Source organism: Mus caroli, unplaced genomic scaffold (assembly GCF_978045245.1).
Source record: "Mus caroli unplaced genomic scaffold, Mus_caroli_1 scaffold_5, whole genome shotgun sequence".
Taxonomy (NCBI): Eukaryota; Metazoa; Chordata; class Mammalia; order Rodentia; family Muridae; genus Mus; species Mus caroli.
In genome coordinates, this window is record NW_028227260.1 from 95,692,090 (window position 1) to 95,707,981 (window position 15,892).

At 50.8% G+C, this 15,892-nt stretch overlaps 1 pseudogene across 1 annotated transcript; it reads right to left on the reverse strand.

The window, feature by feature from the left end:
- Window positions 1-4,610: 4,610 nt before the first annotated feature.
- On the reverse strand, window positions 4,611-9,285 carry LOC147004716 (putative PWWP domain-containing DNA repair factor 4 pseudogene; annotated as a pseudogene). The gene is made up of 2 exons (XR_015047101.1): window positions 9,135-9,285; window positions 4,611-7,004 (listed from the first exon to the last, which is right to left on the reverse strand). The product of XR_015047101.1 is annotated as a putative PWWP domain-containing DNA repair factor 4 pseudogene (transcript).
- Window positions 9,286-15,892: the final 6,607 nt, after the last annotated feature.

A 15,892-nucleotide genomic window follows, 5' to 3' on the forward strand; every position in this document is an offset into this window, starting at 1 on the left:
TGTGTGCTCTGACGTGTCCAGGTTCGTCCTTATGTGTCAGTGGGAATACATGCTTGTGAAGAGTTGTGTAGTGTCCAGAGGTCAAGTTCAGGTAACATTCCTCAAGAACTGTCTACATTGTTTTCTCCTATAACATCTCTCATGGCCCTAAGGTTCCATGAGAACACAAGGCTAGTTGACCAGGGAGCTCCAGGGACCCAGCTCTCTCTGCCTTCTCAAAGCTGAGATCAAAGTGAGAGCCACCCTGTCCAGCTTTCCAAATGGGTGCTGGGGATTAAACCCAAGTCCTCAGGCTTTCAGGCCAAGGACTTTACACGCTGATGTGACACCTTACCTTGGAGATGGGAATTACTAAAACCCTTTGTTATTTGCAGACTGAGCTACATTTCTTAATTTGAAAGTTGACATAAAACCACCAGTACAAAACATTTTCTTTCTTCATTATGCCCGAGACAGGAGTAAAAGACTAAACGGTCTTCTGTCTGTTTTCCTTTTATACAGTGAAAGGACTACCTAGCACCAAAGGGCCATCAAGTATTTCATTGTGGTGTCTGGACGTGATGACGAGTCTGCGTCCCATGACCACCCCATGCGAAACAAACTCTCCAGGAATCTGTTTGATATATATATCTATATCTATCTATCTATCTATCTATCTATCTATCTATCTATCTATCTATCTATCTATCTATCTATATGTATATTTGACCTAACTGATCAGGAAATATTGGGTTTCCCCTTCCCTCAATTTTATGCATTGGCATTGCTCAGCAAATCAGAGCTTTAAAACCTTTCCAGTGTGTCAAGGTGTGGAATTTTGGAGGAATTCCTCAGGTTCACAAATGGAATTCACTTAAGGAATGTAGGAAATGACATTCTGGTATCCTCTAAAACTAAACATCAACAGAAAGCCAAGTCAGTGAATATCTTGTTTCCTTCATACCCTATGGGCTTACTCTAATTACCACTTCCAAAGGAGTAGCCCTCATCTTACTCTTTGCTCTGCTTCTTAATGTCTACAATAAGTTCCCAGTAAGGCTGACAGTTGGAAGTGTAGGCACCAATTTGGAGGCCACATTGTTGAATATAAGGGATAAAATATGAAATGATAAATAATTGAAGAATCAACCCAAAGGCACCATTGGTACCCTAGACCATGAAAATAGAGAATGAATAGATGACTACCAGGGAGCTAGTGTCTAGAGGAGAGAGAGCTTCAGTGTAGAAAAAGAAAACAATTCTGTAGATGAGGAATGATATTCTTTGCACCACATTGTGAATGACTCAGGTGCTAATGAACTGTACACGTGATCTTGTTAAGAAAGTACAACTTGGTCTCAGTAATACTAAATTTCTAATATCATTTCAGATACTGTCATTTAATAGAAAATTTTCTATAACCAGTATTAAAAACACATATATTCATTGGATGATTTGAAAATCACCAAGGAGAGACTTGAATATCTTGCCAACACAGTATCATTAGCCACTCAGCATAATAAAAACACAGGTGAATTTGTACTATCTGATGAAGTACATTCTATTGTGAACAGAAACGTGGTGAAGGGGCTGGAGAGATGGCTCAGAGGTTAAGAGCACTGACTGCTCTTCCAGAGGTCCTGGGTTCAAATCCCACAACCACATGGTGGCTAACAACCATCTGTAATGAGATCTGATTCCTTTTGGTGTGTCTGAAGACAGCTACAGTATGCTTATATATAATAAAGAAATAAATCTTTAAAAAAGGAAGGTGGGGGAAAACTATATCAAATTGCTAGTTATTGCATAACCAGTGGTTTCTGACCTTATGAAAACACACACACCAAACATTTCATACATAGGCAAAACTGATTTTATTTACCACTTTCCTATAATCCTCAGGGCTTCAAATGAAGTTGGTGCCCAGAAGGCTCAGGTCATCTGGTCAGGGTCTGGAAAAAAGACAACCATACAAGACCCAGACACTGAGTAGCCCCATCAAAGTGCACAAACTCAGCTGAGTCATCCCCCATGCCTTGGTGCATAGGAGAAAGGCAAGATTGCAGTGCAACAGAGCCAATATTATCCCCACTTTCTATGGGCCTGTGTTTCTCATTGCCCATCATCTCCCACATTCAGAATGCCCCTGATGTCTTCACTTCTGGTTTTGACATGTGACGGCAATCTTGATTTTAGGCATATGCACTGGAAATGATAGGGGTTAGAAGCCTTAAATACCTGTAGGGTTGTGGTATATTTTGGAGGAACCCAGAAACAATCCAATTGTGCTTCCAGAAAAAAATGCAGTGAACCCATGACCATGGTACATCTCATGTCACTTACAAGGGCAGAACTGATACTTCCTTCCTTCCGACTCCAGCACTTTCATGTTTCCCAGGAAGTGCCCTGGCAAATCAACCTTCATGACCTAGTAATTATTTTTCTGTCATTTGTGAGCTGTAAAACTCACCAAATTACATGCCCTTCACCTACTGCCTATGACTTCACCTCTGGAAATGCAGCATGACTGGTTTGTACAGCAGAGTGTGTGTGTGTGTGTGTTGGGGGCGGGGGGGAAGTCTCTGTAGGTGTCACCACAAGCAGGGAAATGCTCAGCAAAGAGGTGAGAATAAAAACTCACCTTTTTGAGATGGACTTTGTCAGCTGGGATCAAACTTCAGGGGACCAGAAGCCAGGCACTTTGTTGCCGGCACATTCAACACAGTTTAAGTAGGAAAAGGGTTTCCTGGTGCACCACAATCTCCAGGCCACAAGGAAACATAATTACACCAAAATGCCACACAGGGCACATGTCATTTCTTCCAAGAAGATGGGTTCTGAGGCTAGGCTATCTGTGCTAGCTTTAGGGCTTCAGGAAGGATCCCTCACGGTCTGAGCCACACAGATAGCTTAGAGATCATTTATGCTATTATTTATATACAGTCCTGGTTGTGGCAGCATGGGTGAGCCTGTGCCTCTGGAGGTAGTATAGATCTGGTAGAATTGCTGTCACTGTGACAGCCCAGCTAAACAGCCCACCCCTGTTTATAGCAAATACAGGCACACATAATTTCATGGAAAAATGAAAAGCCACAGTTAAAGACCAGTATGCAGATAGTGAGTGACTTCAATACCAGTCACCACCAATACAGAGGCCATCTGGGTTAAAAATAAACAGAGGAACACTGGAAATTAATTTATTGGGGAGAGGACTTCAGAGACGCCAGGGACAAGAATGGAGTCCCATGTTCCCAAGGAAATTCAAGGATACAGACCAAAAGAGGAGGAAACAGGACCTTGTGGGAGGCATTTCAGGGCTGCTTCTCATCAGTACACCCCAGGAACAGTGACTCCAAAGAAAGGCAGGCCTTTTCCCTTTCCTGCAAACACCAGAAGTCTCTGATCTCAGAAATGTGAGAAAAGCTGAGATACCAATGCCTGGTGTAGGGCTGCAGACAGTCACCACACAAGGTCAACAAATCTCTCTCTCTCTCTCTCTCTCTCTATCTCTCTCTCTGAGTATGAAGTGTCTGGCATGTGGAGGATGGCTGAGAATGTAAAGTGCTTCCTGCATGGGGTGAAAACCTGAGCTCATTACCCAGTACTCATACAAAAGGGTAAAAAAAGGTATGCAGACAGGCATGTTTAATCTCAGCACTGGGGTAACAGAGACAGGAGCATCAAAAGAGCTGCCTGGCAAGCCATAATTCTAGAAAAATCAGCGAGCAACAGGTTCAGTCAGAAATCCTGTCTCAAAAACTAGAGAGAATAACTGAAGAAGACACCAAAACTTGACCTATGACTCCCTCACACTTGTGCACACACACACTTGTACATAAATATGGAGAGATACACAGAGAGACAGGGAGAGAGAAAAACAGACCCCCACACACACAGATACACAAACAGTTGGGGGGAGATTGAGACAGACCAACAGATACACATACACACAAGAGAGAGGGAGACACGGAGAGACAGAGAGACAGACAGACACACACACACACACAGTTGGGGGAGAGAGAGAGACAGGCAGACAGATACACACACAGAAGAGAAACAGAGAGAGAGACAAACAAACACACACAGAGTTGGGGGAAGAGAGACAGACAGACAGACAGACACACACACACACACACACACACACGAGAGAGAGAGAGAGAGAGAGAGAGAGAGAGAGAGAGAGAGAGAGAGAGAGAGAGAGAGAGATTGTAAAGCACAATAGCCTCAAAACACACATCTGTTCCTCTCCCTCGGCATGAGTGAGTGAAGGAGGAAGTAATGGAGAAAAGAGTGGAGCCCAGCCCCATCCATAGCAGCACCCTAGAGAGAAAGAAGATTGGAGAGGGGGACAGTGCCAGAGACCCGGTGTCATCAGGAACCTGGTGTGCTGTCTAGGTGCATGGGGTCCGTGCAGAGGCAGCAGCCTGTGCTTTAGCTCGCCAACACTCCACACAGGGCTAATGACTTTCCAGAGAGGCAACCCCCACGGGACTTGTGCGTGTTGGGGCACAGGAAAAAGAGAGCCAAAAGGCCAGGCCTGGACTGAAGCTTACAGGATCAGTAGAGCGGACTTAGACATCTACACTGTCAAGCATGAACGTGAACATTTATTTTGAGGGCGTAAAGAAACATTTAGTGAGGAGCTTTGACGGCAGCCATTGTGTGCCCCCACGGTCTCCCAGATGTTCCAGTTTGGAGGCGCTTCCTGTCTCCTGTCTTGGGAGCCTCAGGGGTGACAGCTGAAAGGAGGACGATCCCTTCTACGGAGTGGGCACAGGAGGGTCCCTGGCAGCCTGAATCCTGGCTGCTGACCTCTTCCTGGCCGCCTTTAAGATGGTCTTGTCGAATAGCTCTTTCTCACGGTAGTGCACGGGTGGGCCTCGCAGGTACTTCTCTTCTGCCTCCTTGTAGCTGAGCTCATCCAGGGCAGCGATGGAGCAGATGATGGCTTCTGGAAAAAGAACTTCCATGGTAAACCGCACTTTGTCTCCTCTTGCCAGCGAGAGCAGGGCCTCGTCTGCTTCCTTGGCTACGTCTTGCAAATGTCTGGCCACCAGATGCAGCTGGTCCTCGTCCTCCAGGTAGGTCTCAATGCAGAAGACTTCCCTCTTTGATTTCCAAAGATCGTCCAGCCACCTGGACCGTTTTCTGCCCTTCACAATGTCCAGCAGGTGCTGGTCGGCCCCCTTTTTCTTCACGATGAAGTCCACGAGCTTCTGGTTGGCTCTGTCCCAAGCGGCCCTCATGCGGTCAGGCAGGAGTTTCTTGTAGGGCCCCTTCCCACCCAGGGCCGTCTCCTCCTCCCAGTCTTCCAAGTCTGCATAGCTCACCTTGGGGAAATCGATGTGCAGGTCGCCCTCCTGGACGGCTCTCCTTAGCGGGTAACTGGCTTGGGTGGTGTAGTAGTCCATGAAGGAGCCCAGGAAGGAGCCACAGGCGAAGTCCTCTCTGTAGTGGTTGATCACTGAGAAGCACCAGTTGATGCCCTGGGCGTACAGTCTGCTGGCTCTCCTCACAAGTGATACTTTCTCCCCACAGTCCAGGTGCTTCAACTTGCGGAGAGGGACTCGGATACCCCTGCGCTCAAACTGCATGTTGCCCTCGATCAACAGCACCCTCGCCATCTTGTCGTTTTTGCTGACACTCTTGACCACCGCTGGCCAGAAAGGAAGGTCCTGAAATTTGAACCAGACCAGCGTTCCTCGCTCGATGGTGCTGGGCTCCTGGGCAGAAGCCACGTTGGTGGCTTTGGCATCTTTTTGAACTCGGGCCCCTCTCCTCTTGAACCTGGTGTTGGTCACCTTTGAGTGCACTTGGGATTCCCGTTCTGGGAGCCCGCACAGTGAACACAGCACATGGGTCTTCTTTTTTTGACTAGCTATGCGGAGTGACCTGCGTAGCCTCAGGTCTGGAGGCGTGCCGGCTGCCGATGCCCCCTTTGAGTCTGGCTTCGGGGTCCCCGGGCCAGGATGGTCCTTGTTCTCTAGGAGGGCGGTCTTCCTTTGGGCTCCAGTTGCCCGGATCTCTAGGCCAGCACCCGGAACTCGTTGTTTGAGAGCTTTGGGTGATCTAGAGATGTGCCTCGGTGGTCCAGAGGCAGCCTGCTGCTCGTTTTTAGCCCGGGTACCCTCCCTGGAGGCTGGGGCACTCAAAGACCTGAGCTTGGATGTGCCTGGCTTTCTCTTCCCTGGATTACCGCCAGCTTTTCCCAAAGGTGTCTCCGAGTAACTTGGCCACACTCTGGTGCCTCTTAATACATCCCCTTGCATTTCAGAGCACGGGAGGCCTACAGCAGTGTGGGCCTGGGCTTCCCCTGCTCGCACTGCAGGCACATTCTGGGAGCCCATCATCACAGGACCCTGACCCGGGCGGCCCCGCTTCCCAGGGCTCCTCTGGGAGAGCCCTTGGCCTTTCTGGTTGCGCCCTTGGAGGCGCAGGTGCTGACCTAGGCTGGAGCTGCTGGAGCTGGCCTGCTCTTTTGGAACCTTTGGAGCCACAGTGCTGCTTCTTCGGCCACCTGCTCTTCCTCCTTGAAACAAGCTGCTTCCCTCGCCCAGAACATCCAGGGCCACCTTGAGGGCTCTCCTGTATGCCCTGGTCTGCCCTGGCGAGCCCCTGCCCCGTGACTCCTTTCCTGCCAAGGAGGCGATGCTTATGATTTCAGACTTGGCTAGGGGCCTCACCTCAGAGCTCCTCACTGTCATCTTCTCACCCACAGGCAGTATTTGGACCTCCAGGAAGTGCGCCCCTCTCCTCTTACTATTGGCTGAGGTCCTGGGTCTGGACAACACCCTTGCAGGCCACAGCTGGCCCTTCCAGCCACAGAGTACATACTCTGCAGAGTCCATGGCGACTGGACTCTGGGGCTGTGCTGATCAGGACAGGGTGACTCCTTTGGTTTGTTCTGGGCACTGGTGTGACTGCCAGCCAGTCCTCTCTGGCTCTGCTCTCCTGCCTGTGGCACTGCTCTCCCTCCAGAATCTGGTAGAGAAGTTTGAAGTCGCTCAGGGTGGTGCGCGCTTATCCTGTAGGGTGGGAGAGGGAAGCAGAGCTGCATTAGGAAGGAGATCGCCTTTAGTGGACAAGGAAGCAGCACCTCAGTGAGGCAAGGCATGAGAAATCAAGGGAGCTCACAAAGTCTGTTCTACAGAAGGGAGGATGTGGGAGAAGGTATGGAAGGTTCCAGAGCATCTGTGGGAGACAGTCACAACAATTTTGTTCCTCGACCTGAGGCTGGGGTGGCCAACATCCTCCCAGAAAGGTGGGCGTCTTTACAAGGCTTGTGTGTTTTCTTGCCCACCCAGTCAGTGTCTTGGGGTTCACTGGGATTCCCTCGGGGTGGGGGAACCAGCCTCACTGTTTTCTTTTCTAGGGAGGTAGCCCTGTGCTGCTGACACCAGGAGCCCTTGGACACCTAGTGAACTTGCCTTCCAGGTCAGTGTGTTAGCAGGTTAAAGAGCAATGGGGCTGAGGAAATGTTCATGGTGATTTGCAAGTAAGGGTGGCTGCTGTCATAGCTGCTGGCCTCCTCCTGTCCCAGTCCCCAACCCCCACCCCCACCCCCACCCCTGTGGCGCCAATCTTTTGGTTCAGAGCTCTTGTTCCCAACTCCAGCCTGGACCTCACTGTGGGATCAAGTGTTCGCAGGGCACACCTGGGGAGAGCCCCAAAGAGAAAGCACTTCATTGTGGAGAAATGCTTACTAATTGGCAGACTCAGCAGTATCAGGTGGAGCTCAACAGAGTAAGCCAGTGCCTCTGTTGGAATTGTGCACCCGCATGCTGCAACCTCAAGTCTGCAGGAGACCCTGCACATTCCTATCTGCCTGTGATGGGCACTGTTCTAACAAGAGACCCCAGACCACAGAACTCTCTTGCACACGAGCTCTGTGACCTAATCTTAATCCACACGGTCTTAAACACATAGGAAATTTATGGCTTGGATGGTACCTTGCCCATCCCTAAGTCCAGGGGTGTCCACACTCATCTGTAGCATAGCTCTACTGTTCATGTTCCCCCATACTCTGCCACTCAACAGAGTTCCTCCTCCCCAGCCATCTCAGTGGAATCTCATTACGTTCTTCTCCTTGGCCCATCTCTCTCTCTCTCTCTCTCTCTCTCTCTCTCTCTCTCTCTCTCTCTCTCTCTCTCTCTGTGTGTTTGTGTGAGTGTGTGTGTCTGTGTGTGTGTGTCTGTGTGTGTGTGTCTGTGTGTGTGTGATGTGTCTGTTTGGTTTGTGTTTTTGTGTGTGTCTGTTTGGTGTGTTGTGTTTTGTGTGTTGTGTTTGATGTGTTTGTGTATGTATGATGTGTGTGTTTTGTGTGTTTGTGTGTGTGTGATATGTCTGTTTGGTTTGTGTTTTTGTGTGTGTCTGTTTGGTGTGTTGTGTGTTGTGTGTTGTGTTTTATGTGTTTATGTATGTGTGATGTGTGTGTTTTGTGTGTGTGTGTGTGTGTGTGTGTTGTGTCTGGTTTGTATGGGGGTGTGAAGGGCAGGTTGGCTACTGTGTTACTGACTGCCTCTGCCTTGAACCAGTCAGTTTCCTATCAGCAATGTGTATGTCACTCATGCCTGTGTGAAACAAATTCCTCATCTGTTTGATCCTCAAAAGAGGCCCACTGTGCTTGCTGATAGATACGGACTACAACACAGAGGAAGCATCAGGATGGGCTCACATGCCATCGCTGCTCACCGCTGCTCACTGCTGTTTATGCCAGGAAGCAAGCGATCCAGGTCATTACCTGGGCCTCAGCAAGCACAGTGAGGCAGAGCACTGGTGGACTCTGGCCTCCTGAAACAGCTTCCTAAGGACGCTGCTCTTCTTGTGAACTCCTGTTACCCCGTGTCCCTTCCGTGAGCATGGGCCAACGGAGCTCATCATGGGACTCCAGACCTTATCTGTAGGAATTTCCAACCATACAGAAATATGGGGGCGGGGAGGACAGATGATATTCTCGTGATCCCCTCGGTCCTTCCCTCCCCTCCCTCTGTATCCACAAACACCTGCTGGTACACTCTAGCTCCCAATTCACTCCACAAACGTGCAGTGTCCCTTCTGTTGTATTCCCACCCATGTCTTACTGACTGCAAATCCGAGTTCATGATGCCTAAAGTGGCTTCCTACATAAAGCAGTCTAGGAATGTCTCAGGGCACACCTTCTGGATGATGCAATAGCACATGTGTACTGTGGAGGTATGGAGTTCAACTTAGGGATCACAGACGACAGTGGCGCTTCATCCTAGGAGGCTCTGTCATCTCCCGGGGTTGTTTTCCTCTGATCCAGCCCCCTTGGAGTCCTGGGCCTTGTCACACGGATATCTCCTGAGGACACAGAGGAAAACATGAACGCTTCGGTTACTTTTAGGCTGCCTTCTGCTGGACCTTCCTTGTGCATGCTTTCCAGCAAGGCTAAATGAACCCACATCAAGTCCAACCATGCCTCTCCACCATCCAGGCACCATGCCTGGAGCATATGAGGGTCCACCCACCCCTCACAGGGTACCCTTGGAAACCACGGATGACCGAGGCACACCTATAGTGTACAGGACGCCTTCTACCCTTCTCAGGCTTGCACATGCTTCTGCTTCCCTCAAGTGGGGCATTCTCAGCCCCACATACTTCTAATTTCAGTTAGGAAGCATACCTGGGAATACCAAGTATGTGTTCAAGCCCACAAACCAGGGCATCCATGCAGCATCTGTAACTCAGTCATAAAGAAATGTGTCTGCACTCATATCAGGCCACGCTCTCCCCAGCGTGTATTCCATCTGTGCATGCCTACTGCTCCTGGGTACATAAAAGTCCTTATGCTTCCTACATCCTGATTAGACGTTAGCAGTATCGCCACCTGCCTCCACCGTTTCCAGGTGCCGCCTCCGGTGCACTACTTTCAAAAGGTTCTCCGAAATTTCTGTGAGAGTTGCCTTTCTGGTGGAAAGGGCACACTATCTTCCCCAGGGGCACACAGAGAAGTTTGGGGGGTGGAATCCTGAAATCTCTGTCTCAACCCACACTTTGGCCCTGGGACCAAAGGCCTTCTATCAAGAACTTGCACACATTCCCTCTGTGCGGTGTCTATTCACATTTTCTCCAGATGGGAACATTGGCTTCCCTCCCTGCAGTAAGACAGACAGGCAGGGGGACAGTCTGATGAGAGGGTGCAAGAAGAGTACAAGGCCTATTGCTCTCACACAGGGGGCGGGGGTGGGCAGAGATACACAGGGTGATCCAGATGTGCTGGTGGGTCAGAGAGCAGCTCCTGCCACACACCGTGTAAAACCCAGCTGATGCTCCACCCAACTGTGTGAGGTGAGCAAGATAAAGACTCAGTCAGACACAGACGCAAACTAATTACCTGCCGAGGGAACAGACTCTGCCCCTTTCTTGGGGGTTCATGCCACACTGATCTTTATCTCCTTCTGTCTAACTGAGACTAGTGGTCAGTTTAGAGACAGCTGTCTTTGGGAGGCATTTTTTACTTCCTGTGTCAGGCAGGCCTCCGGGCCAAGAGAGTATTGTCACCACTGGGCTTCAACCATTCTCCAAGGGAAGTGCAGGTTTCCCCCACCCGCACCCTACCCCCAGCCCCGTTTACCTCCTCCTGTAATGCCTCCCAGCTTCTCTCTCAGGCAACAGGAGCGAGCCGCAACTATCCAGGGTAAGGTGCTGTCACACAAACAGGGTCATCCTGTCAAGAAGAGCACATGTGACGATCATTGCCAAACAGAGAGGAGGTGTCCATTTACAATGGCGAACTATGCTCTCAGGGCCTGAAAAAATAAAGCTAGCAGCAAAGAAGTGTCACCTGAGGACAAAGAGACAGGGCTGAGTGAGCAGCCAGTCCTCGGGGCTTCTCTTCAAACAGTAGTAGTGAGAGAACCTCCCCTGTCCGGGGTGGGGGTGGGGTAGAGCAAACACACTCCCAAGGCACACTCGCAGACTCAGCTCTCACACACATACAGGTTGGCTGCTGGCACCTACCTACATGCCTTGCGTGTCTGTCTAGTCATTCCACCTCTCCAGCCTGTGAGTGTCCTTCGCAAATGTATCTGTAACCAGGAAAGAATGGCTTGTCCCCGTTGTCATGGCAACCACAGTGTCATCAGAAAACATTCTCTCCTAGTAGCCAGTTCTCTGAGGAAATCAGGAAGTACTAATCCACCCACCCAGGAGGCTGACTGTTCACTTACATCCCTGTCACCTGGTTCTCCCACCACCCCCTGCAGCTGCACACATGAGAGTAAGTAAGTAAGGGTGCACACAGTACAAAAGATGACACTGCCATTCCAGGGTGCCAGGCCTTTGACTTGACCACAGAGGGTCTGAGACAAGGCAAGAAAAGCGATCACAGGTTCCATCCTGCCTTCTAAAATAATAAGACCAGGGCCCACGTCTGAGAAGGCCACCTTTTCTCCTGCCAGAATTCTAAAGGCAGGCACATTGTTTGTTTCTCCTGATGCAAATAAGCTTTCCAGGTCACTTGGGGCAGAAAACGTGGAGGACCGTGGACCTGCACAGGATAGAAAGCAGTACAGGAGGAGTGCACGTGGCAGCAGCAACAAACCAAACAAACAAACAAAACAACCCTACCCTGCATCTCATCGAGGAAGGGGAGAAAGCCAGCCTCAAATGGCAGGAGGCTTTGGAAACCTCAAAGCCTGCTGCCCCCCCACTCCACAGTGGCACATTTTCTCTAGCAGTGCCACACCTCCCAAGCAAACCCAAAATGGCACCATCTACTAGGAAGCAAGAATTCAAATGCCCCAGGCTGCAGAAGATATTTCATTCAAATCACTACCACCACCACCCATGTGCATACACACACATACACAGAGAGAGGGGGGAGGGAGGGGAGGGGAGGGGAAGGGGGAGGGGGGAGGGGGGAGAGAGAGAGGGAGTGGACAGAGAGGGAGAGGGAGTGGGAGAGACAGAGAGGGAGAGACAGAGAGGGAGAGGGAAAGATGGAGAGGGAGAGGGAGAGGGGGAGAGGGAGTGGGAGTGGGAGAGGGAGAGGGAGAGGAGAGGGAGAGCTAGAGGGAGGGGGACAGGGGGAGGGGTGGAGAGGGGGAGGGAGGAGAGGGGGGAGAGGAGGGAGAGAGGGAGGGAGAGGGAGAGGGGAGAGGGAGAGAGAAGGAGAGGGAGAGGGAGGGGGAGGAGAGGGTAATACATGCATACCCCCACCCTCATCCACAGGCATAGAGGAAACTGTGTTCCACTAAGCTGTCCCAAGGCATGCCTGCCACTCTAGGCAGCCATGCCCTCATCCAGTGAGATGTTTTCTCACCAGATTAGATGACACCTGTTTGGACACACAGTTCTTCGGGGTTCTTCTACTCTGCTCATGGCTCATACATGGATCCTTACACAAAGTGACTTTTGTTGAAGCGATTTCACTGAAAATGCTTCTCATGTCCATAAAGAGACAATGCATTTCCTTCTGAGGGCTTGGATAATATCCTGCTGTGTGGATGTAGAGTACTTGGCCCATGTCTTCCTCGTGCTGGGTTAAATCGGGACTTTCCCACTGTGATTTCTTCTGTCTTGAGCTTTGCCATGCCAATATTCACTTGGATGCCTCTATATGGGGAAGCGGCACTTACCTAGAGGTGGCGTGACCCTGTGATGGGCTGATGCAGCATTTCCCATTTTGATGAACACAAAGGTCCTCCCCACAGTAGATAAAACTTTGAAAATTCTCACAGCAACAGGGCCTTCACAGTTATTCTTAATTCCCTTCCTAAATAGTCAAGTGGCGGCTGGCTGGATTTAACTGCTGTCCTTGTATGTTGCCTGCATCCCCGAAGGACTGACTTCATGGAACGTGCGTTCTGAGCCCCCACACACAGATGTGCATGCACAGATGATGTGGCGGTGAAGTGTGGTCGACATAGATCCACAGCCCTTGGAGGAAGACAGAAGGACCGTGAAGTGTCAGAGCCGGAGCTGAACAATACTGTGATAGCCAGGAGTCTCACTTGTACTGTAGATAACACAAAGCTCTGGAAGGCGATCAGAAAGGGGGTCCGTGAGTACTGCAGTCCTAAAGAGGCTGGTCAGGAGTCTGTACCGTGGGCATGGGACGAGGGGCCTCCTGTTCCTGCCCCTTGTGTACTTTTGCAGTCGTCACTGGCCAACCGGGTCCTCCGGAGAAGCAGCCACAAGTGACACTTAGACAGGAGGGGCTTACTGTGGCCCAGTGTGCAGGCCACAGCCACAGACACCAGTCCAGCATGCACATCATCTTCAAGTCTCAAGTTACAGTCGTGTGATTGTTTGGTGGGAGTCAGTTCATCCAGTCTCACGCATGACGTGGAGCGTTCAGTTGTGCATGCATAAACTGGGAAGTCGCCTAGGAAAGGCCAGAAGTACCTTTCTGCCTCTCTGGAGAGGCTAGCATCCCTTACTTTCTGCGTGTGAGGACTAACCCTGGAAAAGGAGGGTGTTGTGTGATTGTTGCGAAGGATGTCTCTATAGGTGAGCAACTAGTTATTAGGGCCAATGAGGTGACGCCACGGGCCTCAAGCCCACACTGGAGTGGACAAAGCCCAGAGGGCCACCCTTGGAAAGCTTTGTCAAGGTGCTAGGGACTCTAAGGACTGTGTGCATGTAGGACAGCATGTCTGCCCCTGCAGGGACAAGGAACCTTCCACATGACCCTTTCGGTACCCTTTGTGTACTCTAGCGATTCTGCACAGGTCCATGCTTCCTGCTGTCTTGCAGGAACACTTCATGGTCCTACTGTCCCGGTCCTCACCCAAGGGCTGCGGACCCATATTGACCATGCTTCATCATCACATCATGTGATGCGCACACACGAAGCTTGGGGGCTCAGAACACTATTCCATGAAGTCAGACTTTAAGGGTGACTGGAAACAGGGAGCGGAGGTGTTCCTGACACATTAGGCTCTTCCTAGGTGAGTTCCGGTTTATGCATGCACAACTGAAAGCTCCAAGTCAGTCATGCGAGATTACAGGGCATGCCAGCTATGGCAGAGGTGCACATTGGCCAGGTTCACGCAGGGCAGACATGGTTTTCCACAGGGAAAGAGGAAGTGAGGAGTACTTGGGACCACCCTGGAGGAGAAAGAGGGTCTTAGAGATTGTGGTGAGCTACATGTGTCCCTGTAGGTGAAGTGATAACATATGGAGAGCCAGGAGAGTGCTGACTGAGGTCAAGTTCCAGAGCCTGAATTCCACGGTGGAGTGGAGGAGTGGAGGATTCGGGGAAGGGTGGTGTGGGAAAGCATTTATACAAGGAAGCAGGGACAGAGAAGGGTGGGCAGGACAGCCCGTGTGCTTGCAGAAGGACTAGGGATCTGCCACATGGCCCTGTCTGAAGTCCTTGGGCACAGGAGACATTCATCCAGGTCCACACTTCCACAGTTGCGCCTACTCAGGTAGGTATATGTGTGTTTCAGGTCCTCCCAGGCCTCAAGGGCACCGTTTCCTGTCCACGCACACATGCGCGGTTGCCGGTGGGCCTGTTATGGTCTGATTCCCCCATGCCCAGAATGGCTGTAGCCCTTTTGCCCCATGCCTGCCAGCTATTTCATACTGTGGCTTTAACATGCCTGCCAGTCATTGACACGGAGAAGCGACTCGGCTCAGAGCAAGGACAGGCTGGCCACATAGCCAGATTTGTTCTGGATGTTCTGGATGAGATCCGCTAATCTTAAGAAATTCCACAAAGCTTTACGTAGGTCCCATCAAATCAAAGGTCGATATGAACTGGTATGTGAAAAATCTTGAGTCAGAGCTGACCACCAGGCGGCACTTCCTGCACCTGCATATGAACTCATTGTGGGTTTTGTGTGCTTTCTTTTCCTTTATGAGCTGACAGAAAAACATATCCGTTGTCATAGTTCAGACAATCCTGAGTTATGTCCCTGGTCTGACCAGCACTGTGGTGTGCTTTCCTTAAACTATTCTTACTGAACTGAGGTCAGTGGTTCACATGGTTTGTGTGCAGCTTCTTGAACTCCAACATGCCTAACCAAGGACAAGGACTGGACAGGAGCCCGCATGTGCCCATGCTTGTCTGCAGAGGGTGAATACTCTCTGAAAATGAGGGCCAACCAGCTGTGACCACCCTCCAGGGGAAGCAGGGCTCTGGGCAACCGTGGCGAGGTGTGTGTCTTCTAGGTGAGTGAGCAGATATTAGGACCCAGGATAGCCTCCGCGAGGTAATGTCTGGTGCCGGATTTCCACAGCGAGGGGCCCAGACCCCCGGAGGACTGTCTAACAATGTCCTCTGAGGGTCACAGTGACTGAGAAGAGTGAACCCGGCAGCAGGGCTGCACGGGGAAAGACTTGGGACCTTCTGCATGGGTCTCTCTGGGGTCTTTGGGTACTGCACAAGTTCTCTGGGTCAGCGTGTCTACAGTTGGGCTATTGAAAACAGTGTGGGTTCTTCGGGTCCCTTGAAAACCTTAAGACAGCGGATTTTTTTGTGGACATATGCATAACTCCAAGTCACACATGCATGATTGCTGGGCGGGCCTCTGCCTGGAACCAAGTAGGCGAGTCTCAAGCATGTGCACACATTTTCCATCCTGGCACAGCACTTCTGGAAGTGACTTTGCACTGGCTGTGGCCTCCCTCGAGGGTAAGAGGGGTTCGGTGGGACTGTGGGGGGGGTTACAATTCCCTAGGTGGGCGACAAGGCATCTCGAGACTTAAGGTAAAGCCCTTCCGGAAGCATCATCCCCCCTCCCCTGCATGGCTTGGCCCGGCCGACCCTCGAGAATAAGAGGGGTTCTGTGGGACTGGGGGGCGGTGTGCAATTCCCTGGCTGAGGAACAAAGTATCGCGAGACCCAAGGTAAAACCCTTCCGGAAGTGATGTCCAATGACCGTGCCCACCCGCGAGGGTGAGTGGGCTTTGTGGGAACTTCGGAGGTTTAGTTCCCTAGCTG